The sequence below is a fragment of the Parus major genome, chromosome 1 (genome assembly GCF_001522545.3).
Source record: "Parus major isolate Abel chromosome 1, Parus_major1.1, whole genome shotgun sequence".
Lineage (NCBI taxonomy): Eukaryota > Metazoa > Chordata > Aves > Passeriformes > Paridae > Parus > Parus major.
This window is the reverse complement of record NC_031768.1, coordinates 67,067,017-67,091,798: the sequence shown is the minus strand read 5'-3', so window position 1 is coordinate 67,091,798 and position 24,782 is coordinate 67,067,017. Positions and strand designations below refer to the sequence as shown.

Here is a 24,782-nt window from a genome sequence, read left to right as displayed (position 1 = left end):
ATTCTAAATGTATTAATACATTTCTTTATTGAATAGATTTGGCAACTATTCTAAAATTTTTAGGAAATAGTTAAAAGTCTTTTGCATAGGTGTGAGGAATATAAAATACGCAGATTGGTATTTGGAAGCTCATGTAAATGTGGTTCTTAGTGAAAAAGATTGTGAGCATAAATTTAAATATTTGGCAGTGACAAATTTTGGGTTCTTACGGCCTGACTTTAAATATGAATTTCAAAGCAGTATTAAGTCCATCACATGTGACATGAGACTATACATACTTTACTACGAATATTTGTGGATTCTTTGTCTTAATATTGTTGAAAGCTGGCAAGCCATTACCAGGAGCTGAAGAAACTTGTGGCTTTTAACTAATCTGATACAGTGCAAGTGTTTAGTTAAAGCCTTCCTGGGGCTGAAATTCCGTATAGCAAGGAGTTGGCTATATTTGGTTTTGTAAATGCCGATGCCTTGCTGGAAAACAGATGAACAAACATTTTGCACATGTACTAATTAAAGGATATAAAGTAGCTGCAATTGCTGCCATGCATTTATATATCAAGGAGCCAGGGGAAAAATATACAGCAACATGAGTACATCAGTGTCCTTTTGAAAAAAACAAAGCCTTTCTTTTCCTACTAGAAAGAAGGTTGCATTGGTTTTAAACTACTGTTAGGCTGTATTTAGTCCTTCTGTCATAAAAGTAAGATTTCTTGGAGACAATTAATTTTGCTGTGTAATCAGCTATAAGCCACATCAGATTATATTGTTAGCAGAATTTCTTCTGGAGTGCTGGCTTCTATACTGCTCCCAGTTCTACTCCAGTGGGGAGTGAAATATTTTCTTTTGCTTTTAAAGAGCAGTACTATAAAGACTCTTGACAGGGTCACAGCCTTTTCAATCTAATGTTATTTTCTTTGTTGATTGCTTAAATACAGACATTTCTGTTTCTGCTTTCCTAGATTTTTGGATTATGGTTTTTAGTATATTGGGACAATTATTATAAAGCCATTTATTATTCAGTGCTTATTTTCTTTTAATGTAATGTGTTTTTTATCCAAGACTGTGCAGATCAAAACAAGTAAAAGGATGCATTTATGCCGTAGAGCACAGTGATGTGTAAATGTGTGATATGTATTCTGGACGTTTATGATCAGTGTGAATATGGTGATTTTCATTGCCTAGAGATAAGCTGTTCTGTGCACCAGAATGTGTATCTTGCAGCTGACATGAAAAGAGCTCCAACTGGCCGAGTCTGTAAGTTGGCTTTGGCTTGAGGTGGGGCTCTAGGACACATCTTCACAGCAGCATGTCCAGTTTCGACCTGGTGCATTGTTGGAACAAGAGGAAATTCCCATGACAGTCACTGAAGGGTGTAAGGGAGATGTCTACCTCTTGTAGAGCAGTGCAGCCCCAGGAGTCCAGAGCACAACACCCAGTGCTCCAGACACGAGATTGAGCATGTATCATTGCACCACCTGAGCCAGCAGGGAAGGAATGCCTGGTGACTCTGCTCTGGAAAAGTACAACTATTGGAATAACAGGCTGGTAAGCTGGGAAATGCAAGAGCTGTTTCCTAGACTACCTTGCAACTTTTTAAGCAGGCTCAGAAAACACTAGATCTGACCACTTTGGGATCAGTTCGCCTGTTTTACTGTGCCTTCAGAGAACTGGTTATACAAACATTTCTCCTTCGCGAAGCAGTTTGAGAAGACACAACCTCTCAGCAGTTAAGCTAATGGCTTCTGAGTGGAAATGGTATCTCATGGCAGCAGGCTTCCCACTCCAATGAATACAAATTTGGCATATTAGCAGGTGTCTTGTAAGCATCCTTGAACTCAGAGACAGAACTGTGTGAATATGCAAACGTATTTGTGGGCTTATATTTTCTAAAGGGAGATGAGACCAAATGGAACAATGAGCTATTGTGAAATTTCTTTTACAGTTTTTTCTAAACTCCCAAGGAACTGAGGGACTGATTTAGTTCCATTTAACTAGAGCAGTGTTGTTTTTTTAATCACACTGGTTGCATGTCAGAAAAATTAGCAGTACTGAAGTCTGATGAATGTGTGACCTATTATCTTCCTATAGATCTCTCAGGTTTTGGAGGATGCTAGTGCTGGCCTCAACAAGAGAGTGCTAGAGAGAGGGGAGATCATATCTGTTGCTACTCATAAATAACAACTGCCTTTTTCTCCTTTATTTATTTTAATACTTCACTCTAAATGTATGCTATTTGTTTTATTTGCTTTGATGATTTTTTAATCGTATATCTGTCCAGCTGTAGATGGAGCTCAATTAGTTCTGTGGCTTTGGCTTTTAGAAGTAACAAATTAAAACTGTATTTAGACCCAGAAAGGCATGTGACAAGCTATCTGGCAGTAATCTAGGAATGCAATTAATCGTGTGTAATTATGCACTTTGTTTGCTAGGCTAGAGTTTTAAAATTTTGCAAGGTGGAGACATCACAGGACATAAAAGTTCAATCTTTTTTTTTTTTTTTTTTTTTAGTTTGAAAAACTCTGTAATTTCTTCACTCAGCTAGTTGTGAAGCCTGTGTTATCTAGGAAGGTCCTGATTTTTACCTAAGTTCTGATAGCAAGCATTGGTTTAAGTGTCAAAAAAAATTGCAGATCCCAGCAGCTGTAAGTTCAGGAAGTTGTTCTCCATTTTGATTTCCCTTTCTTGGAAGGCCTGGCTCTATGGAAGATCCAATTCTCTAACTGCCTAAATGATGTACATATATACATGGATTACAGTACTTCACAGACTGGAGAATGAGATATTTAAACAGGTCTGACTGGACTAATACAGGAAAATAAATGAGAGCTAAGTGTCCAAGAACTGAGATGGAACAAAAACATAGCAGTAGTTTTAAAAAATAAAGCAAGGAAAAAAGCCCCAGAGAATGAAAAACTAAAAATAGACTTGTTTTGTTATTTTTAGGCATTCCTGCTGGTTGCATAGAAATCACTGAACTTAAAAGGTCATGCTACCAATGCTCAGTACCTTTCAAGCATTCATTTTAATCTAGTGCAGAGATCCAAATGAAGGCTGACACTTGGAATTTGAGGGAGGCAATATAATTCTTTCCTAATTAAATATATCAGTGTTTCAGCTTGAAATCTGTTCTGGGAAACAGATCAGCATCATGCATCATGTTGAAGCCAACAGTATTAATACTAACTTGAATCAGGTGATATTTTAGAGCTGATAAGCATTATTTAATATTGCCTAAGAGTGGGTTTTGGTTTTTCTTTCATATTAAGGAACTGTTAATATAATAGTTCAGGACAGGAGTTTGTCAATATTAATTCCAGAAGAATTCTTAAGAATCTCTATAGCTTAGATGTGTGAGTGCTTAAGTAATTTGGTTTTTGCTTTAGCTTTTTGGATTCTTAAAAATGAGGGTGGGTGGGGAGGGGAATAAATAAAAGAAAATATTTTTCTTTAGCAGTGTGCCTAGAATGAAAGATATCACAAAATATGCAGCAATTCTTATTGCAACAGCAAATATTTAAAAAAAAACAAAAAACAAAACAAACAAACAAAAAAATCCCCACAAGATGAACAGCAAAATCACAGACAGTATGCTGTTATTTCCAAAGTAAATATTTTACCAAATAGATTTTTGATACATGGAACAAGATACGCAAGGAACAGGATGTGATACATATCCAGTACAACGTTTTAAACACATTTTAAACATCCTGGCTTTTCCTTTGGTTATATTTAGATAAAGCTTAAATGATTCCACTCAATGTTGTTTTGCTTTGATTAAAAGAGACAACATTTTACCCATGTAGGTGGCTTATTTGGGGTCTTTTTTAGGTAGAAGAGATTTTTTTTCTCATATAGTAGAATAAGAAAAAGTCTCATCTTTCATTTCCCCCTTCAGAGAGATGAGCTAAAAATCCAAAGGTACAGATATGCTGCTTTTTCTTTCAGTGCTGATATGCTATTTTGGAATATGTGCTGACCTACTTTCTCTGTTTCCAGAAAGCAAGCTGAAAAATTTTAGCTTAGGCTGCAGACTTGGATTTATTTTTCAGTGTATTTTTGTACATACTTTCACACAGATATGCACATACACACATACACTGGCTAATGTGGGGGTTGATGTACAATAACAAATCAAGTTTTCCAATTTTGGTACAATTTCAAGCTAGTAGCAGCAAAAATCTGCTGCTAGACACCTTCCTTAAAGGATTTGACAGGAGGATATTTTCAATCTAGTGGTGCCATTATTTAGAGTTATATTATAAGATAGAAAATTTTCAGTTCCCAACTTCAAATAAATTTGATACCTAAATAAAATCATCCAAAATTGCAGTGAAAAATACTGTAGGAATCTCATTATTATATGTTTTACTGTTTCTTCAGCATTGCCTTAGATACTGGAAGATAAAACCCCTTTGAATTATTTACTTTCACTCTATGCATCTCTTTATTACAACACTCTAACCATCAAAGAAAGTTCAGCCCATTAGTTTGCCATTCCCAATTAAAATAATGATACATAAAGCTTTGCATGAATTGTATGAACAAATTAGGAGAAAACGAGTAATGCGAGATGAAGCCCTGCTTAGGGCAGAAAAAAATTATCAGTCTTGGCAACTCTGCTCTCAATTCTGAGCTTTCCCCAGCAGAGCTACTCTGCTAGTGGAATAAAATTCTTTTTAGTGTATTGTACTTCATTCACAATTACTGTAGTAATTACTGTAGTGCAGAAGATCTTGGTGCGGCTTTCCTCTCATCTAACCTGTGTGAGAATTCAAAGGGTGAGCATCTGTAAGTCTCAGTAAAAGGCTGCAGTTAAGGAGAAAAGACAATTTCCCCTCTCCTCAGGTCGATGTGCCTTGCAGAGGTACATCTCTGTCTCTGTTAACTACAGGTGGGGTTTAGACTTTGGCAGCTCAATCTCTGAACGTGTGCAGCTAGGTGGGGGAAATGCATGATGCTCTGCAGGGGAAGGCAAGACAGTGTAAATGAGGCCTCTGAATATTGTGAGTGGTAGGTCTGAATCTTCCTATGACTGACAGGCATCTTACTTCTCTGGAGAGTGTTACGGCCTCCTTGAGCGAGCTGTGGATATGTTGTATTTTTCTAAGACATCGGAATACTTCTCTTCTTTAAATTTACATTGTATAACTTAAAGATTACATACAGTACTTTTAAAAAACCTGTCTCTCAAATCTTCACTTGATTATTGAGATGAGTTTTAGCTCTATGTGAGAGTTAAGAGTTTTACAGTTTCAAAGCTTTTTCCTATTATTTTCCCTTTTTTTTTAGCATTTGGATGATGTAAAATAAAATAAGTATCCTCAGCAGTTCTGCTATTTTGCAGGGTGTCTAAAATTGATGAGACATTAGTTAATAATCAAGTTAAATCAGTATTAGACCCTGATAGTCATATGTGAATTGCCTAATTAAGTGCTCATAGTATAACAAGGCATGTTCTGAATGCTATTACATGGAAGGTAACTGGGGATAGATAGGCAGGTTGCAAATACAAAGCATTTCAGGATAGGAACTTGAAGGAAAGCCAAGGGGCAATTTAAGAAGCTTCTTCAGCTTGGCTGCCCGTGTGATGCTACAATATGGTGGTACCAAAATATTATACCCAGTGCCTTAGTTATTTACACTTAATGAAGTGTTATAAATAAGGGAGAGAGTTTAAAAAAGAAGCCTGTAGAATTTTTGAAGGTCTGGAGAGGAAAGTAAAAAAAAAAATAAATAAAACTTTTATATTGTGAGGTTTCAAGAGTGAAGTGGTATAAATTTATAGAACAGAATTTTGCACAATGAGTTGGTCATTATCTATGAGTTCTTGTATTTTAAAATTTTATCGTGTTTTAAAAAAGCCATCTTAATGCAAGGAATTTCTCAGCCTTATAAATAAAGGCATCTGAATGTTGAAGCTGAACTAGCTTGGAAAGATAGCCCCCAAATAATTCTCTTCACCTAAGAAAGATAGAAATTATATGACCAGCAGTGCAAAGTGCCATGGGTAGGTCTGACCCTTGCCCTGGTACTTTTTCATTCCCGTACCTGTAATATGTTCTCAGTGCAGTCGCTTAGCTAAATTTATGGTGCTAACATGACAGCAGTGCTTAACTACAGAAAGGTAAGGGTAGTGACTTCTAACACAAACTGGTTGAAGGACTTGCTTTACTGATATATGTCTCCCTGAAAATAATTAATTTCTACAGTATTTCTGCTTTTTATTGGACGTTTGCATAATTGCAGAAGGCTTCAAGAATGTGTTTTCCTGTTCTAGAGACTGGTAACAACTTGACTTCTCAGAGATAAGCCAAATCATGGTGTTCTGTGCTATCACAGACATTAGTTCTTCACATTCCTCTTCTTCCTCACTAATCTGAAATGTCAGGAAATTATTGTTTATCCAAACTATATGTTTCAGTATCTTTGAATCTGGATTAATTTCAGGAATGTCATCCTGAGTCTAAAAGCCCTTAATTAATTCTCCAAGACTCCAGCTATAAAATGTTTTGCTCTTCGATATTTGGCCGCCCATCTTCATTTCAGGGTTATAAAGCCTGGAGCTGAACTTGGAAGAGACATGAAGATGGTGGTGTTTCATGCACCTTCCTGGACTGTGGAATGAATTACTGGAAAAGTTCAGTGGGAGTCTCACTAAGTTTTGGGAGTGTTTCAGGGTTTATCTCTCTTGGCAAGCTTTTTTCTCTTTAACTAAAGATCCTCATTAACTTTGGGTGAAATAAATTCCCTGTTTCTGGAGCCCTGTATAAAGGTGACAGTAGAAGACATTAAGGAGTGAAGGGTGTTTCCTTTTCTTGACAGACTGATACTTGTATGGATTAAATTTTCACAGTCAGTGGGCAAACAGTTGTCTCAAAATTTGTACTTGCTGCAGTCTGACTTGAACTAGGTTATTGCATGTTTTCATTTTACACTAATGCTGTGTTTTTCTCAGTTGTTTTCATTTGTGTTACTACTCAAAACAGGTTTGTGTTGTCTTAGTTTAAAATTTAGAGGTTGCACAGCTGACATTCAGAAAAGTAACTCTCCTTTTCTATTGTGTTGTTGCAAGAATGATCTTTGTTTCCGATTTCCATGGCATACAATAGGATGTGTGTATGTGTATCTGTGTATTTGGTCTTTATCTGGAAAGCCTTGGGCCACTGCAGCACTTTGAGCAGCACAACCCCTAAGGGAGCATCTGTTCAGCACATGATCTCTCTTATCATTTTGACTGTATTTAGGGGGCTTGCACCGGGGACATGACTACCCTCTTCTGCCAACACTCTTTGAATGCATTCACTGTTATTCTTGCAAATTAATTGTCAAATTAGTCTAAATTATAGTTATCTCAGGCCTGTACAGAGTGACAAATAATCCCATCCAAATTTTAAAATGTTTTTCTAATTTTCTCTTTTTTTGTTTTTATTAATTGTAACTGTGTTCCCTAGGTCTCAATATGAATGTTAATGTAGAAATTGAATAAACTGTATATATATATGTAAGGTTTTACTAGACATGTTAAATATCTATATATTTATATATAAAATGCACAGGCACACTGCCTTAAGTCTAGCATTGTCTATGCAAATTGTCATATTTATGGCAGGGTAATAGTATATGATATTTTTCTAGTCCTGTCTAGGAATAATTTTCAGTTTCAGGCATGATTTGGAAGCCACCTTGTCATGCAGCTAATTCTTCAAGAAGTCAAAGGAAAACAGTCAGTAAAATTGGGCGTTTTAATGTCATTGTTTAAAATGGTGATGCTCTTTAACTAGTTAGGTTCTCAAACCTCTCTAGTAAACAAGGTGGATGAAAGAGTACCTGAAAATATCTCTGACTTTAAGTAAATCTGTACAGCATCTCTTACTCTTCTTTTTATGTTTTGTGGATTTTTCTCCTTTTCAGTTTTGAAGCACTTGGAATTTTTCACTTCCCATAAAGCTTGCTTTAGGGGTCAGGCCCTGCTTGTGCTTGCCAAGCAGTGCCCACTGTTGCTCTGTGGCAAGGCTGTGTGTCAGTTACTTGCCGTTGGCCACTGCTTCCTGTGGTTTGGAGACCCCGAGTTCCCTCACATCCTTTCCATCTCCCACTCCTTCTCACATGCCTGCTGGTTGTCATTTTTTATCTCTAAGTATGGTGGGTGTGTGTGTGGGGTGGGAAATTACATTACAACTGATGAATCCTACTGTCAGTGTTAGATGCAATAAGAAGTTCTTATTAATACCATTCTAATGCAAAATAAGTATTTATAAGAAAAGTACTGAAGGTTAATATTGTACAATTAAAGATGGACAAATGTTCGGCTGTGGGATTTTTGTTTCTGTAACTGGAGGTTTTGAAGATAATTTACACGTCCTCCTTTATGATGCTGTAGCAGTGTCACAAAGATTCTTGTGTACTGCTGACTCCTGTAGCAAAAGGTGAAACTCAGGTTGGGGTTGTGCAACAGTCAGACATTTAGAGTTGTTTGGGATGTGTTCTGGTGTTTCTAGAGCTCTGGCCTTAAGTGGAGCGCCTTCATTTTCATATTGATTGCTCTTGCACTTGAGATGGTGATCCTCTCTAAGAAGTACTTCCAAGTTCCATACATGGTGATTTTTTTTCCTCTATATTTGTAACACTTTTTTTTTTTTACAGAAGCTGACATGCTGTTACATTCTTTCACATAAGTGCTAACACAATTTATTTTTTGTAGAATATGGAACACTCAGAAGTGGTTTCAAATAGAAAATTGTCTCTGAAATCTATAACCTTCATATGCATAGTTTGCTCTCAGTATTCACTTTCAACATAGAAGGCAAGAGGAAAACCATCTGCCTTTTTTATTCAGGACTAATGCTACCTCATACTGAGTAGAATTCCCTCAGAGCCTCAGGTCTTTCTCTTTCCACTGTATCCAGAGCATAGGCTTCATGTCCCAGGTTGCAGAGGAATAATATCAGGCATGATTTTGTGATTGCCAGTGTTACCACTGTGCAGATTCTGGCAAGTTCCACCCTCAGCCTGTGATCTTTGGAAAATGTCCAGCTGCTGCCACTTGGGCAAAGCCACGTGTGCTGACAGCTCTGAGGCCATCTGCAAGGAGCCCTGTCACCTAGCTGGGTTCTTGTGCTGTGCCTCTTCCCTCTACCCTGCCAGAAAATGCCTGTTTCCTTGGTTTGCACTGCTTTTCTGTTGGAGAAGGATTGACTTTCGAGTCCTCATGAAAATAAGGCTGTGACAGCTATCGTGTAATGAGAACATCAGGGTGAAGTGAAATTATTACAAATGGACATTTGCATGTGAATTGTTCTGCCTATGAAATGCTGTGATTGAAATCAGCTTCCTGTTTTAATAGGGGACATTATAGATCAAACAGTAAAGGACTAGCAGTACAGCTTTTTTTTTTTACAGCTATAATATATATTTTGTTTGTTGTTAGCAGGCAAAAATATGACTTCAAATTAAAGGTGCTTATCTTCTTTCAGCTGAAGGACAATGCATTTGAAATACTCAGCCAAACCTCTTATCAATATTCATCTATTAAAAGCAACATTCCAGCACAGAAGGCAGCTCTGTAAAAGCTCTGTTCTTTTCTTCATGTTTTATCTGTTAGTATTTGATAATTTGAAGAATCATCTGGGCTGAAAGCCTACTTCTTTTTTTCTGAGGCTGTAATTCAGTATTAAGTTATCTACCTCAAGTTAAAACTGTAAATATAGTGCATGATACGATGAACTTCTAATACTCTTGTTTAGCTTCTCAAAGGTCAGGTGTAGCCTGGCAACTAAGTCCTATTTGCACAATTCTGTGAGCCAGTTTTTTCTACAGGGTAGAAGATAATGTGAACCTGAAGTGATCTTTTTGCTTTCTTTAAGACTATGACCATGACTGATTATTTGCTGACTTTTTCCTCTTATACTCACTTCGAAAAAACAATGCTTGACTGAAGAGAGATTTTTTGGATGCCTAGTCCAAACTCTGCTTCTAAGAACATTAAACTGGAAGAAATAGGTTAATTAAAGCAGTGAACATGTCAGATATTCACATCCTCTGAATTCAGACAACCAGAATATTCCAGAAAATTAAATTAATACTTTTTTGAGCAACAGTTGGAAGATTTGAACAGCTGTATATTTTCCTTATTCCTTATTTTTGATACCCCGTTTTCTCTTCCTTTGTTGTTTAGCTTTTCTATTTGAAATGCAAAGCAAAATACGTTAGAGACTTGATGGCATAGATAACTTCTGAGGTCTATGATTGTTCTGCTGTGTAAGAGGTGTGAGACCTGGGTAGTAAGTGCTTACAGGGAAAAAAATAACAAGATTGGGTTGCTAGATTGGTGTGTACTTTTTAAGTCTCCTTAACAAGCAGGTACCCAGGAATATTCAACTTGATTGGTAACAACTTCATTTCTTTAAATGTCTGACACCTGTAAAATGCATAATTAAGTAGCCTGAGGATTGCCTTTTTAGCCTTATTTTTACAAATATTGTAAGGGGTAACACTCAAAATTTTCTAACCTGGCACAGTCACTAAAAGAAACAATTCATATATCCCTGTCCTGGATGCTTACTCTTGTCTTTTTGTCCTTTGTGGCAGCATGACTACAAATAAATAAATAAACAAAAAGCAACCTAGGTTTGTGCCGTAGTTTTCTGTGCAACATCACAAAATGGGTGCTAATGCAACAAGGAGGGGGAAGTTCCATGGGCCACAGGCGAGAAGGATGAGGTTTGTTTGACTAGACTGTGTTGGTTTAAAATGTTAGTAAAGCTCAACTTTCCCTTCATGCCTTTGCAGTTCCTCCAACATGGCTTGGAGGCCTTGTCCTCCCTTGGGGTACCATTCTGTTCTGGTGTGTGTGGCGTGGTGGGAAGGGCCGTGAATCCGTGTACTCTGATACAGAAGTTATGAAACCAGACAGGAACTCATTGCAGAGTTGGTTTTCATTTTCCATAGCACAGATTTTCTGAGTCAGCCCGCACAAGGTGAGACATGGAGAACACTTTTTAGAAAAACCTTTTCTTACATCTGCTGTTGATAGGCACAAATATTTCCTCAGCTGAAAAGGAGACTGGCAGCTCTAATGCAGTCATAATAACAATTGGCTTACTGCACATAAAATATAACAGAATTTACTTGGATCTGTTTTCAGTGGGTTTTTTAATGAACTAGGAAAAACAGGATGAGATTGGCAGATGATACAGGTCTGAAGGACATGAATTAAGTATTTTGGTCTCTAATGATGAAGATTGGCATGTAGGGAGATTTTTAATATGTAACTGAGCAATTTAGAGACACAGTTCCCTTTGGTTATAACCCAATTCTTACCACTTAATCTCTTTTGGAATCCAGTAGAATTTTCAGAGCCTTATTTCCGCATGTAAAAAGAGCTCATGATCCCTAAAATACTCAGCAAAATCAGAACTAGTCGGTTTGCTATTTACGTTTAATGTTCATTTGGTTTAAAAGATCAGTTTGTTCTGAATACAGGGTATGATTTCTGATTCAATCTATTTAAGATTGGATCCTTCCATTCAACTTTTAGGCCAATGCAATATAATTCCCAGAGGAACAAGACAGAATCTAGGAGACTATTTTGCATTTCTAACACAATAAAATACTTAAAAAGCTACACACTTTATATATATATATATATATATATATATATATATATAATGTATACACACATACCTAAAATTACTCCTCTTCCCTTTCAAAAAACATGTAGATGAACCATAAACTTTTTTCAGCCATAACATTACAAAAGGTTGTCATGAAATTCACACAAAAACTATATTGGGAACAGCCAACCTTGTAATCATTACACCAATCTTACAGTGTACCCTAGATTTAGGAAAGTAATTAAAGCATTTTTAGTTTAATTGCTTTTAAAAAAATCAAAGAAATCAAGTTCTATCTTGATTGTCATACGTGTATTTAAATGTCTTATTTTTACTAGTCAGCAGTTACAATAGAAGGAGAAATTAGTCACACTATCACATCTTTCATTTCTTCAGAAGGAAATAAGATTATTGCTCCTTGAGGAAAGAAACCCCAAACTGACAGTTGTGACTATAAAATCCTTTGTGATTTGGACTGTTTATCAATCTTCAAAATGAAAGTTTGTGACATGACAGGTCTAAAAAACCCAGACATACTGTTTGTGCCTTTCCCCAGACAGGTCCCTAGGCTGGCATCTGGAATTTGGATGGTTGTTTGGTTGTTGTTTTGTCATTGTTTGTTTGTTTTGTGTGTGTTATTTTTGTTTGTTTGTGGGTTGGGTTGTTGGGTTTTGTTCACACTGTTTTCTTTTTGTAAGGTTATGCAGCACCTGTTTAACTTGCCAAGTTAATGAACTATTAATGAACTGATCTGTGAAATGCTGTGGGCATAATATAAACCATACGAGCCCTAGACAGTGCCTCATATTAAATCGTATTTTCCACTTTGCAGAGATTGTGTTGCTGAGCTCAGTTTTGCTGAACTTCCTAATTACCTCAAAACTTTAAAGGAATTATTTCAGCCTGCCTCCTCCCTGCGCTGTTTCACTGATGCAAGGAGGGGCGATGCAGTAACTCTACACCTGTCCCAGCACACGCCTCTCAACCTGCTCAACTTCCCCAACGAGTGAGTTGAGCATGAGGACATCCGAGATTGCTCGGTCTGTAACCACTGGTCCCGACACTTCTGGGTGTTGGGGCTGGCTTTGCGCTGGGGTTTAACACTTGGTGCTCCATCATGGCACTCGATGACAGCAGCTTGTATTCCAGGACTAAGAGTAAACTTAATCCCCATCAGACTCGTTACAAATCAACAAGACGGAGAAGCCTGCCGCCAGACATCCTGCTAGAAAATGATTTTAAAGGAAAGTTTCAAAAAAATATTAGGAATATAGACCCTATACACCCAAGGCGCACTAAGAAAAGACCTTCTATATTTTCAGGTAGGAAATGATATTTCAATAGTATGTTAGTGCAGTATCTTTTAACCTTTTTGGTAATTGAAGGATTCGGTGGTGGATTGCAGTCACAACTTATTCTGTTTTAAAACCTAAGACAGTTTTCATGGATAGATTTAATCCAGTGCCATTTATGTTAAATTATGTCAGCCATTAGAGTTAAAATGATGGAACCAAAAAGAGAGTGTTCACGTTTTTGATTTCATGTTACTTGCTTGAAGGTTTTTGGGGTTTTTTTAATACTTAGCATTTAAAGAAAGTTGTTTCTCCAGAGCTTTAAGCTGCATTTTGCTTAACCCAAATTACAAGTAATGCAGGCAACAGCTGCAGTGTAAGAATCTCTCTTGCTGCTCTAATGCTGTATGTCGTTGCTTTTCTGGAGGAGAGTGGCTTGGGGAATTCTTCAGTCTAGCAGATTTTTTTGTGTGTGTGTAGCCAGAAATTAACATCACTAAATAATCAAATGCATGCTTTAAATTCCTGGTTTGAACTGGAGCCTGTAATGTCAGGAGTTAATAATTTAGTTTAACTCTGTAGCTGTTACGAAGTAGGAACAAGGTGTGAGTGGATTTCAGTCAAGCTAATGGCAAGTCTGAAATATTTTATTGTGTTGTGCTTTTAAATAATTTTAAATGTGCCTAAAAATAGGAAACAGATTATTACGAGGACAAAGGATTTGTTGGAAAACAATCAGGTCATCTTTATGAGGAGGGCTTAAAAGGTTCTAGGGGTAAAAATCAATACCAGCTCATCCCTGCTGAAACAGAAAATGTGTTTCTGTGAGGCGATCAGAGGAAATGAAATCCTTGATAGAAACAAAACTTCTTTAAATGAAAGTATCTCCCTTCCCACAACGAAAATCAGGATTTTCACATTTCTGGGGGAATTAGTACCATCACGCAGATCTTTGAAGAGTTATGAAGTATATAAAATTATTTAAATATTAATTTTATATTCCTTAGTGACAGCTAAGCTTACATGGGTACCTTTTCAAGAGCTGAAACGCTAGTGAAGAAATGGGAGTAAAATGTTAAAAGACAACACAGGGCAGCATTGCTTGTGTGGGCTTTAGATCCTCTACTGAACCTTTGTTAATGTAGTTGAAATATTTCAACACCTCAGGAAATAAAGCTTTTTTCCTCCTTCCTATACTACTTCTCTAGCTTAAAAACAATGCAAAAAAGCATTAGCACATCTCAAATGGGATTACTCAGACATGCCCAAGGCTCCTGGGCTACCCAGTGCCCAAACTGGCTCTTCCTAAGGTGATGTGGTCTGTTGGTGACTCTCAAATCACATTATTTTGGACAGGATAGACCCTCTGTATCTTACCTGACTTTGTGTCTTATCTTCATCTCAGTTGCCACTTTTTATGTTTTACTTACCTTTTCTCTGTGTTTGTGGTTTTTTTCCTCCTGTAGCTTTCCATTTTTTTTTCCTGTACATCAACATTTTTGTTAGGAAAAAAGGATATTAAATATGTTTTTGGCCTTGTGTGTGGTCTTCAAAACCCATACTCTGTTGTGCTTACCCAGATTTCACCTTTATTCTCTAATTATTTTTTTTTTAATGCAGTTCTTTCTCTCTGCTCTTTTCCACCCTCCCAAATTACCCCATTAGCAGTAGTACTCCATTCTTTGTGCTGTGTCAGACATGAGCACTTTAATGCCGTTTGTGTGTCTGGAACACTGCCATTATGCTTATGAAATCCACTGCAGATGTGTTACTGTACACTCAAGGGCACTTAACTCAAAGCTAGTGCAAATTGATTCCTATAAGCAACTGATGGAGCATGATGGAAAGATGGGTGTAGCCTTTCATTTGGTAGGTCAGCAGTAAACATGGGAGAAGCTTTACTTGATTTGCTTTTGAAAACAGGTTAACAAAGTACGCTTGAAGCCCTCTAGACTGTCTTTCACGCAGTAAATGTAGGTTAGAGTAGAAAAAGAGCTGTTCCATAGAGTCAGGGAATGATCTGGGTGGGAAGGGGCTTTTAAAATCCCTGCACTGCAGCCACCCTACCGTGAACAAGGACATCTTCCACTATTAGCAGGTTGCTCAAGGCCCTGTCCAATCTTGAACAGATAGATAGATAGATATTATATGTAAATATAAATAAATAGATAGGCTTTCTCTGTAGTCTTTTGGATGAATGAAGAATTTGAAGAATGTGGTAATTCCTACTTCCTTGTTTCAGCCTAGTCACCTATTATAATAAGTATCTTAAATCTATATCATATTGACTCTTCCACAGTCTTCTAATCCCTGTATCTGTGCTCAGTCTTTTATAACACTGTTAGCCCATCTTGCATTTAGGACATGGGTGCAATTTAGGCTGATGTTATGGACTTGTTTTCTGCTCTTTTATTCTGTCTTACAGAGCTTTACTAATAAAATAGTGAATAGTGACACACCAAGGCACTGAGCTGCAAGGAAATGCATCTGTCCAACCATTGGGACCCTTGTTGCAGTCTTGGTGCAAACTCAGGGAGGGATCTTGCATGCAGTAGGCTTCTTTTACAATTTTTTCTTAACTGTGATAGCTAGAAGCTCACTCTTTAAAAATGAAAGCTGAAACCTGAGGAAAAGCGAGTTGTATGTCTGTCCTGCCATCATGGAGTTAGTTATTCATGTATGCCTTGGCAGGACTATCCAACCAGTGGTTGGATTATTTTGCTATATGGGCAAGGGGAGGACAGAAACTGTGTGCTGAGAAACCATGGCATTGCCCAAGGGATACACTGCACAGAGATACCTTTTTCTTCTCTTACAGAGCACATAATTTCCTCTTGTTCTTTAAATTTGAAATGCTTAGAGCTGCCATATACTTCAGGACTGGGTTTATATCAACTGCTATTTGTATATAAGTCTAGATTTTTACTGTTACATAGTTATGCTTTAAAAAAAAAAAAAAGGAACAGGCACTAGGGAGCATAGTCAACATTATAGGGTCATTTATTGTCAGTAAATGTTCATCACCTTAATTAGTGGTGTTTATACAGATCTGCTGATATGCTTTCAGTTCAGCATACTCTCATGGCCATGACTGAACCTCCCTCTGGCAGGACCATGCAAAAATGAGCAGTGTATTTTCTTAAGCTGGAGATAAACCCCTCACTTGTTAAAGGAAGAAGAAAGAATTGTATAAATACTGAGTGGGTAATGAAGGGACCTTCGGAGTAGCTCTTGACAGAGCTACCTAAGAAAAGTAAATTGAACTAACTCAAGCAGCATAAAATTAAAATGGATTAGCTAAACATCGTTAAACATGTATGCTGACTTGTGTTCAAAAGCACAATAGCCTGAAGAAAATTAGTCTGTTTTTTTATTTTAATCTAAGGAAGTGAAGGGTGAGTTTTTCCTCCTATTTCTTTTTAAAAGAAGTTTGCTGATGTTGAGTTTCATCTTTATGCATGGAAAAGACACATTATTTTGGCTGAGAATGTTAATTTTCTATAGAAAAGAGAACAAGACAGAAATTGCAAAGGTCAAAGTGCTAAAAAAATATAATGGTCAAGTTCCACTTGGAACCCATTTCTATTATGAGCTGGGGATGTTTGTTTAACTAAGTACCATTAAAAATCCACTTATAGTACTGTTATTAGTATCTTGTACACTTCCCCTTCATCCCTAGCTTATGTAGGTAGTCTGTATTATTGTCGAATGACACTTGCTCACTGATGTGTCAGTTTTGAAGAACAGAAGGTGAGGAGAATACGTGGGATTTTCTGCCTCTCCCAAGACCAGGCATGCCTCCATTTCATGGCCACATGCCCGTGCCTCAGGTGTTGCCCTCCCAGCCAAAATAAGCTCTGTGTATTCTGTGGCACAACACATGATTGCTGCTTTGGGAAAAGCAATGTGGTGTTGCTGTGACTTAATGTAACGAAGGTCACTGGTTAACAGTACTGTACAGAACTACTCAAAGAAGAATATGGGTTGCTGGTCTGTGATTTTACAGTGAAATAGCCAGTATTTTCAAATTCACTGCCTTTTTTCTTTCTTTTTTTTTTTCTTTTTTTTTTTTTCCCAGTGAAAATATTCTCGCAGTTAGAAGTCTTGAGGTACTCTCTCAAAGCATTTCTGGAGTTCAAACCAGCATACAGTCTAGCAAAGTCACTTTCTAAAATAAGTAAGTTGATTTGATGCCATATTTGCATGTAAATTATAATAATGAAAAATAATGAAAGAAAGAAAGGGTTTCATATATATGAAAAATTCTTAAAAGTTATTCAACTGTGACATGCATAAATTATTTAATTCCTCATGAGTTGTGCAGATAACACAGCTGGTATGTGTGACTTACTTTTTACTTTTGACTGGCTGTGTTAATTGGGAAAGACTTGCCAAAATCTAATTACTTTTAATAAGGATGCTTAAAGTCATGGGTACAGTATGTGTCTTGATTCAAATGAGTGATAATGATCTGTGTTCAGTATTTTAATTTGGTGAAGATTTGAATATCCTACCTCCTCTGTGAATAAATTGTACTGCATGGCAATAATGTATGCTTGTGATCTGCATATGATAATTGCTGTTCAGTTATGGTACCCCTATTGACATTTGGGAGATTGGCCTGTGTTGGTGCTTCATTTTACAAGTATCATCCAGTAGAAGGAAGGGAAGGAGAATCAGACTGGTCCCAAAGTTCTTCTCCTCTCTGCCTGACTTGAAAGCATTGGCTTCATTTCCCACTAATGCTGTTATCAAGACCTTCTGTTGACTGAAACTGCAGGAGGAGGGAGGGGTAGCATTTTTTGTTATTTGTTGTTCATATATTGTAAGCTGGCATTAGTTCAGCCGTACTGTTTTTTATTGAGCCTTATGCTAAGATATGCCATTGGTGCATTGCTGACTGTGTGTTTACCCATTGATTTGGGTGAGTGGCCACTGCTTCGATAACAGAAATTATGTTACTGATAATATCTGGCTTTGATCTGGCCTTCTGCATTTTTGTGGTCTCATACATATTTATATATATTTTACTTAATATGCTCTTCAGCATTTTAGTTTGTGCATATTTCTATTAAAGTGATATTTTCTTTAGGAAGGATGGGCTAATGATTCAGAGAAAAGTTCTGGATTTCTCATGAAGTCTGATGTAATAGATGTATGTTGTCAGACTTGTTTTCTTCTTGGGTTCACTGGCATTTTAAGGAGTGGGGAGAATGTTTTCCAAATGTTCTTGTAAGCAAGTGATGAAAATGCTGCCTCATATTTAAGTTATATTTAGGGCTTAAATGAGGTTCTCTATGTCCATTGGAGAGTAACTTGAACATGGAATTGAGAGAGAAGGTAAGGAGGAAGATGAGGTTAAGAAAAGGAAGGCTTCCTCTGCTATTATGGCTTGGATTTTTGTGGTTTGATTTATTGTTTGTTTTACAAACAGTTTAGTTGTCTCCTAGATTTAAACTGCCACAATCAGTTGTTATAGATGTTAAGACTCTTCTTGAAAGCAGACTCCAGTGTTCAAGTGAATGAATCCCATTGTATTACCCAGCAATATACCTCAAATCTTTAATGTCTGAGGATTTGTAGATTTCATTTGTGCTGAAAGACAAATGAAGCAATTTGCAGCACTTGAATCCTGATTTCAGCACCGATTTCTGTGCGTGCTGCCTTAGAAACAGCATGTGAAAAAAAAATCTGTGTTATTAACATGGTTTGCCAGTTTCACCCTTGGGCTCTCTGCTATATCCTTTCTAGGGGGTAATGATTAAGGTGTAGAGGAAAATCTTAAAACTTGTGCTGCATGCTCACCTTCTGGGAAATATAACAGTTTTGGGGGTTTTGTATGTTTACATGGTTTTCAAGAAGAAGCATTGAACTAATATTCAGCACTGGTTATATCTCAAAAAAAATGCATCAAATATATCAAAATATATAGTATTTTAAAATAGAAGCCAAGAATCCTAAGAAAGCTAGCAAAATAGGAAACAGACAAAAAATATTTTACAATATTTTAGAACAAGTCAGTCACTATATAAAATGGTAGTAGCCTTAGATACATTTCATGTGCCATAAATACATGAGTGTTTGTTGATATTATTTCTAAGCAAATCTTTCTTTGGCCGTCAAGAGGCAATAGAACTGTTTATTCTCTTTATCTGATTTAAGATGCACTGTGAATGGTGCAATCACCATAAAAATATGCCCATATCTGGCCCACAGAAGTACATTTTTTGTGCTAATGGATTGGAGAGATTGGCAATATTTTTTTTCATAGAGCTGTGAAATGCATATTTTAATAAATGGAAGAAAGACATTATTTTTAAAGCCTTAAAGTAGTGCATCTGCAGTAATGAAAAGCTTATCAACCAAGTAAAATGTTTTATAAGAATCAGACTTAAAGGTTGTCATAATGGCTTTGATTAAGGCTTCTAGCTGATATTCTGTTGCCCTCCTGAAGAGCAATCTTCATATAAGCAAGTGTAGATAATGACATTGAAGTATGTTCTCTTGGTAATCTGATGGGTCTGTGAACTGCATGCAAAACACTCAAAATATATTTTTTCTATAGTGCTTATTTAATTTTAGATACTTGTTGGGTGCATTTGGCAGGTAACTAACTTTCAGCTATTTATACTTCATACATTTACACATTTACTTGGAGCATACTGTATCCAAGTTAAATCACCTGATAATCTTGGAATCTTTGAAATAAAAAATTGCATTTTTTCTTAATTTTCAATTTTTTTCTCTCTTACTGTACCTGAAGTTGAACTACAACAAGAAGAAGTTTCAGATTTTCTGAAAGTACCTGCTAAATTTCAAGAAGTAACTTCAAAAATCAGTAGTTTATTAATTTAGGTTCTAGACTGTTGTTCCTGAAGATTGGTATAGAAAATAGAATTCATCCTAATTACAAAAGACTACCTAATGAAAAATACTAGGACACAACTAAAGTGAGTTGGAAGATTCCTTTTTTTACTGCTTCTCATGATAAAAGATGCCCTTATGGATGAAATCCGTCTGATACTTCTGGTAAACTAGCTGTAAGCAGATAGATGCTGAGTTCATATACTTAGATTTTTGTAAAAAACTCATATTAATTTTCTTTATTGTTATTAAGAGTGGTTAATTTGGAATGTGTTTTTTTATGAATTTTTGGCCATTGAATCGCAAATTAGGAACTTGACATGAGTAGCTCAAGGCATTATTATATTTGGGTTTTTTGGGAAATTGAAATTGCAGAGTTTTTCACTATATGATATCAATTTAAATTCCTTTGTTCTGGATATACTAATGTGCAGCTTCTGTGAAAAGCTAAAATGCAGTATTACACTTAGAAGCAATTTCAAAGACCCAATAAATGTCTGTTCATGCTTTTGAATCATATTTTAAGCTGTACTTAAAATTTATTAAAATAAGAAATCTTTTCCATGTGTTACTGGAAGATATTTCTGTTTTAAGTTAAAAAATGTCTGTAGTTATACAATGTATATTGTGTGTGGCACAATCCTGTGGCTTCTCTTACAAGGACTTGTTGTGTAGTGGGCTTTTTATTTATTTAGCTGGTTTAGAACTGCCTGAGGGTATTGATGTGACTTTCTGTTAGGTTTTGCTCTGTGTCTTTGGAGTTACTGTTTCACGTTGGCTGTAATGGCAACATGCTTTAGTTCCAGAATGTTAGAGATTATCTGTATGGTTATCTGTATGCTCAATTTGTTTGTGAATTATGTGCTGCCAGAGTAAACCTTTTCTGGGATAATTTATGCTGCAAACAATATAAGGCTGGCACAATAATTTTTAAGCCTAATCTTAAGTCTGTGTTTTGGTAAGGAGAGGGACAGTTCACAAGTGCCATCTTTCTAACTGTAATCTCATTTGTCCTCTATTTCCTACTTTGTTTAGGATCTTTGAAATAGGCAGTCTCTTGCTGTCCTGTCCTCTCCTGTTCTTCTTATGCAAGTCAGAGAAATCCCTCTCTAGCAAACTTGCTCCATTTCTTCTGCATTTTGCTTGGATAACTCTCCTAGCAATTCTCATACCCAGTTCAGAAGTTGGCAAGAGCTGAGGAATCAAGAGAGAGCTGGATTTGCCACCAGAATTTAGATAATGTTTTGCTGTACGCTTGTAGGCTGCTTCATGGCACCTGGCCCCACGGCAAGAACAGCCCCAGGGGTTCATGTAGGCATGGCATTCATGGGCCTGCATAGTTGAATCACCAGTCTGTCCAGCAAGACATAACTTTAATTACCATAGAGGTCATTAAAACTCAGCACCAGTTTGTTCAGTGAGTCACAATAAAGTACTTCTGATCAGACTTGTTTAGATTTATCATGGACAGTTACCGACTCCTCTATAGAGAATCATTCAAGTACTAAATTCCCACTAGTTGCTGAGGCTGTGTTCCAAAGCAAAAAGTCTAATCTGCAGCAGAGGTTTTACTATTACACAGAAATGCCAGGGTGAAAGAAGGATGACAAGAAAAGCAGAATACCAGAGACTAAATTAAGCTCACAAGATGGAATTTCAGGGTCTGAAATGTAATTTTCTGCCCAGTGAATTGAGGATAAACAAAACATATGTGTACAAGTCCAATTTTAAATCTGTTCTGGAACTAGAAAATCAGCAGTTCTCCTTTAGAAGCTAGTAAGAATGTAATTTAAGTTTAGATTTGTCATACTAAATGTAGTTGCACTCTTAAGTAAGAGCAGTGTTGTAGTTTGTCCTTTATCTGGTTTCAGGGTTAAGAATGCTTCTGAATAATCTATTGTTATATTTTTATTCTTCCCACTTGAAAGCCCATCCTAAAAGGGGTCTCAGTGACTGTGTAAACTTCACTCATGAGCAAGGACAACGATGGCGATGGAAAAGGCCCAGGTAGTCAATCCTGCCTCTGCTTCAGTCTTTACCTTCAGGAGATCTTCAGGAAACCCAGGGCCCAGAGACCATTGGGAAGGCCTGAACTTTACCCTTGGTACAGGGATAACAGGTTAGGGAACATTTGAAACAAGCTGGACATCCATGGGACCTGACAGGATGCAGCCCCAGTGCTGAGGAAGCTGGCTGGCATCATGGTCTGACCAGTCCTGATAGTTTTTGAAAGCTCATGGCTCCTGGGGGAGGTTCCTGAGGACTGAAAGGGACTAAATGTGACTCCTTGCTCCAGGAAGGGCTAGAAAGAGGATCTGGGAGCTGCTGGCTGGTAATCCTCACCATAATCCCTGGGAAAGTGATGGGGCAAGTAATCCTATAATCCATTTCCAAACATAAGAAAAGTAGATGACCAGCAGCAGTCAGCATGTTATCATGAAGGGGAAACGATGCTTTACGAGCTTGATAGCCTTCCAAAACAATAGATTGCCAGCTTGGTGGATGATGGAAGATCAAAGGACACTGTTTATTTCAACTTTAGAAAGGCTTTTGGCAGTATCTCTTTGAACATCATCATAGACACAATGATGAAATACAAGCTAAATGAATGAGCAGTGAGGTGAGTGGAAGGCTGAGCTGCCAGGCTGACTGGGTGGTGACTGGCAGCATGAAGGCTCACAGGAGGTCAGTCACTAAGTGTAGCCCAGGTACTATTTAACAGGAATCTCATGAAGCTCAATGAAAGGAAAAGTCAAATTAATACAATTTTACCAGAATGTTGTTCAATATTTCCCCTACTGTTTCTACAAGTACTTTGTTCCATTCTGTATTACTGAAAAAATCTTACCAGTTCTCTTACTCTACTTTCCAAAGTTTTTATAATTGTTTAGGCATTTCCTCATTATTCTGTTCATTGACAACCTTCCTCACTAAATATTTCCAGAAAATAGAATCTACTTTTTTTTTCTTCTTTTTTTTTCTTTTTTTTTTTTTTTTTTTAAGATAAATGGTAAACCTGTCAAGCAATCCTGCAAGCCTCCTTCATCATGTGTTGCCTATAAGTGAGGCCCATTGTTGCAGGAGTTGTAGACACCTTTCTTTTATAAGCTCCCTTGCTTTCCTCCACTCCTGATACTTGCAGAAGGAATAATGGAAGGAACTTCCATGAGCATTAGTACTGCTCCTTTCTCACAGTAGAGGAACAGATGCAGTAACTTTAACAGAGTTATCATCCTATAAAGACTGATTATCACTGTCTGTTCTGGCTTTTTAAATCTTCAGGCTCATTTTCTGGCCATGCTTCGTGCATTTAGAGCTAAAATGTACCTGTTCCTGCGACAGCTAGAGTTTAATTAGGGCTCAGCCAGAAAAGTGGCTTGGAAGAATGTTCTTACTATAAGAAAGCAGTGCCTCTTATAGGTAAAAGTGCCTCTTATAGGTGTTTGTAAGTGCATATGAGCAGTTGGGAAAGCTATTTAACCACATAATACCTATGAAAAGCGTGTCTCTGATTTTTTTAAACAGGTTGGGTTTTGTTTGTTTTTTTTCAACTTAGAAGCATCATTTTCCTTTGCTTCTTTCCCCCACCTGAACACCCATCAGCCTCTACTGCCTTGACCTGTGGGGGATACTCCTAACCTCATTTGAAGGGAAGGTAATGAAGGTAACACTGTAGCCCCAAGACACATCCTCTACTCAAATCAAACTTCTGCTCCTAGCTAGTGCCCGCACAAGGAGACCTGATGGAAATTACAAGGGAAAGTGGGGGGATGGAAGAATTTCACATCTCTTTCAACAGTAGCACAATCTCAAGTTAGCTTAATCAAACAAGAAAACACACTCTGGGTGAAATCTGTCATATTATCAGATGGGGGGAAGTATCCTTCTGTTCTTGGAGAAGTTTCCATTTTCTAAAGGGTTCTGCCTGTGCCGATGGTACGTTTTTAGTTCACTGAATTAGTCAAGAGCTGGCGATGACCTCCCTTGATCTGTGGAAGAGTTCAGGCAAGGTTCGTGCGTGGAGCCCAGCGTGAGTCGGGAGGATACGGTGTCACTGAGCACTGGTACCCAACTGAGCATGAGCTCAGGTTCCACACCCAGCACTGCCTGCAGCTATGCCGAAAAATTTCAAAGAAGGTGAATCCCAGTTGTTATTTTTTTATTATCACCATTCCCTTTTGAATTAGGTTGCTATAAAAGTTAACTGGATTTTTTCCAGGTCTAAGCGCCATATTCAAATAAAAGTATTCTGTCTCAGTGGATTGTTTTCAGTTATATATCCTATATTTTAGATCTCACTTCACAGCTGAGAAGCCAAACCAGAGATGAAAAAGAAATAAGTATTTTCCTCTTTTGATCTGGCAAAAAAAAAAATTGGGAGAGAACAAGATTGCTAATTTTAATAAGTTTTTAAAAAATGAGTTTAGATTTTCAAAGCCTTTAATGATGCAGTGGACAAACAAGTACATGGGAGTTTGATATTTATCCAGATTAGACACTTAATAATATACAAAGCAACTGTTAGATGTTTCAGAAGCTAAATGCCTTTGAAAATCTAGGCTGTGGTGACTCAAAATCATTAATCATTTTAAGTGTATTTAAAGCAACTATAATTACTACTGCCTTTTCTAGGAAACTGTTCAATTTAAAATGTATCTTTTTGTGCTTTCTTCCTTGCATACTGAGCCTAATGTACTTTCTTTTATCTTTTAATTAGTAAAAAGCAGATTGTATATTTTGTTTTGTACATTTTTTTGCTATATTGCAATTTCCATTCAAGTGTAGCATGCAAGAAACCTTGAGTAACATAACCCTCTTAAGCAGGAAGAAGGTCATTTACCTTTTTCCAACATAAGCAGGCAGCTGCATTAGACCTCATGTCTTTGGGAGATGCAAGACATATTTTGGTTTAGCAGGAAGGGATGGACTCTGAAGGATATAAAAGACCCAGTTGCAAAGGCAGCATGTATATTTAACTCGGCCTCTGTGAGGACACTTGTGCTTCTGTAGAACA

At 37.1% G+C, this 24,782-nt stretch overlaps 1 protein-coding gene across 2 annotated transcripts in view; it reads left to right on the top strand.

The window, feature by feature from the left end:
• Positions 1 to 24,782, top strand: part of FRY (FRY microtubule binding protein) — a 219,076-nt gene that overhangs the window by 28,909 nt on the left and 165,385 nt on the right. Inside the window, exon 3 of one of the 2 annotated variants that reach the window (XM_015629509.3) lies at positions 16,983 to 17,081. The exons of the other annotated variant lie outside the window; for it this stretch is intronic. The gene's annotated coding sequence lies outside the window, so the exon portion shown is untranslated. The remainder of the gene's footprint in view (positions 1 to 16,982; positions 17,082 to 24,782) is intronic. 2 annotated transcript variants of the gene reach the window in all.